General features: G+C 43.6%; 1 long non-coding RNA gene across 1 annotated transcript in view; it reads right to left on the bottom strand.

Moving 5' to 3' along the window:
* Positions 1-1,760: 1,760 nt before the first annotated feature.
* LOC112944553 overlaps positions 1,761-2,695 on the bottom strand; it is a 4,813-nt gene continuing 3,878 nt past the window's right edge. The window contains exon 3 of the long non-coding RNA XR_003248797.1: positions 1,761-1,856. This is a non-coding gene — a long non-coding RNA (uncharacterized LOC112944553). The remainder of the gene's footprint in view (positions 1,857-2,695) is intronic.

The raw sequence follows: 2,695 nt of genomic DNA on the forward strand, positions 1-2,695 counted from the left end.
TACTCTCCCTTCCTGACTAATATCCCTGAGAACTACAGGAAAATGACCAAGGTCCAAGCTGCTGATTGCAAAAGCTAATACTTCTCTATTAAAAACCAAGTCATTCCGTTTTTTTCATGGCAGCTCTGACATGGAAAAAAAAAAATCATGATGAAGAGGATGAACAGGAGGCAGTTGCTATGTGGAARGACACAGGGACTGCGTCCTGCCAAGGCAGGTCTGAGCTCTGCGAGCTCTGCGAGCTCAAGACATACCCATTCTGCTCCCCCCAAATTCATTCTCATGCTGCCATTCACAGTGTAATACAACTTTATATTGATTTCTTATCTCACCTATCTGGGACATTTAAATACCTGAGGCATTGTACTTAAGAAACCCCTTTAAGTAAATATTTTATTCTATATAACTTTCTCGGTGGTGAAGCAGACAGTCCAACTAATTCAATGAAAATGTGCAGTTTATTTTTAGACAGTCAGAGCTGACGTCAGTTTGTAATTTGAATATTAATAAAGAACAGTGGGAAGGACTGATGACCGAGTCATTACTTGAAAGGGCTGAAGAAATTTTTAGGCATTTTTTTTCTGACTCTTTTCTATTAGCACTGCAAATGCCACATCCTTTTGTACCTTTGATAGTGAGATTTCAGCTTGTCCAAGCACATACCTTAGCTGCACAGGCAGCAAACTGCATTTTAATTGCAAAGAAAGTGTGCAAACAAGCTGTAATGGAGAATGTCACAGACTCCCAACTGACTAAAATGAAAAGATCATCAGAATAGAAATTCAACTTGTGTTTTATCTGCAAGAAAATGGGACAGTGGGACAGAAAATTGCTTCATCCTGCACTAAGAGTAGCTGAATGGACAGGATGTGCAGCAGGAACTGGCAGCTTCTTCATTAGCTTTGGGGGTGAGGGAAAGTGAAGCACAGTRGGCTCAGCTCTGCAGTAGGAGAGGATCCATATCTGCTCATTCCGACTGTGGTTATTCCAAATATCAGACAGTTTCTGACTTCTCTTGTCCTCAGAAGAGATGGTGATTAGGGCACAGTGTGTTTGCTTTGTGTCTGTAGATGAAATGCAACCCGGAGGAAGGACAGCCCTTCTGGAAATGCAGTAGGCGTTTTACACCTACACATCAGTGAGTGGAAGAACGGTCTATCTTATTGTTCCAACATCTTGGTTTATTGCTAAAATTCATTATGCTGCCTTTCATAAATAGGATGCTTAAGGCTTGGGAAAAATCAATGCTAATATGAACTGAACTATATGAACATTGAACTGGAGCAAAGGGGCATTTTGTCTTTGATTAAGTCATTATCTGGCCTCCTGCAGTATCAAATATTTCTCTCTTGACTCGTTCATAAATAGTGCACCTTGAAAAACATGGACCTGAACATTGCTCCCTCAACAAAGAAAAAGTAATAAATAATCCACATTGCGGTTTACACTTTTATTTAACTTAGCATTTCTGTACATAATTAGGACAGCAAAGTCCCTTAGCTAAATAGTTGACTGCATAGTGAAACACGCCAAAGGAGAGAATCAACAGCAGGTCTGGGATTAAGGATTAGCCAGTATCCTGAACCTGAGAAAGAGTAGTTGATGAGTATCCTTTTGAGCCTTATATTACTCCTGAAATATCTCTCTAATCTCCATAGAAACCTAAGAAAAATATATCTTCCAGCCTGAGTCTGGCAACACCTGTCTATTTGACCTTGTATGCTGCGGAAAACTTCCATTTCAGTTTCCARGGGGGTCCAGGTCATAATTTGTATTAAAGGTCTTTCACTTCATTCCTCATGGAGCAACAGGCCAAAYTGGTCTGTGGTTGGATCAGCGAAAGCTCCTTCAGGATCCTGGAGAAACAAGAAAGGAGCCATCACCACATGTACATGACATGTACATGTCCCTMGCAGAGCACGGTGAGCTCCATGACTCTGAGGGCTGACCTATTTTCCACACATGCTTCCAGGAGGAAGGAGAGGAAAAGTTTAGCCCTTACCATGGTGCAGTCTGCTTGCAAGGCTGGCTGCCTCATCATCACAGCTTCTCGACAGCTCTTCTGAACTGAGACGGAGAAGCAGCCCCCAGGGAGCTTGTCACCATGTCCTGCTGCTGCCCTGGCTGGGGCGCAGGGCTTGCTCAGAGTGTGTCCCCATCACAGAGCCTAACAGGGCCATCTGCACCCACCGCCGGGACAGAGCTGTGCTCCTGTCTCATGCACTGCTGGTAGGGGCCTGGAGGAGCTCAGGTCCTATTCTTGTCAGGGCTATGCCTGCTTTTACTTTCAAAACTATGTACCAATAAATTAAAGAACTGGGTCTTGGCTCTGTTCAACCTTTGTTGTGCCAACGAGTATCTTTATCCTGGCATAGCTTTCATCTAGCAATTAAACTCAGGCTGTACTGACCCTCATCTGCCTGGGCATGAATCATTGAACTACAGTTCATCAGWGGGAGAAGTCACATTTCAAACACACCAGTAATAACCTTTGGGAAATGACTGCCCCATCATGCAGTCTTCAAGCAGCTCCCTTCAACAATAAAGGAAGATCAGCCAGACACACCATATTAAAACTTGTTTCCAGCAGACCTACCACAAATGCTRGAGCTACATCACCACTTGCCTTTCCTGCTGGAACAGGCAGATGCAGAATTGAAGGGGACAACGTACGTGTGTTGCGGCCAGGCCAGTC

Source organism: Nothoprocta perdicaria, unplaced genomic scaffold (genome assembly GCF_003342845.1).
Source record: "Nothoprocta perdicaria isolate Ctin4 unplaced genomic scaffold, notPer1 scaffold_17, whole genome shotgun sequence".
NCBI classification, from domain to species: domain Eukaryota; kingdom Metazoa; phylum Chordata; class Aves; order Tinamiformes; family Tinamidae; genus Nothoprocta; species Nothoprocta perdicaria.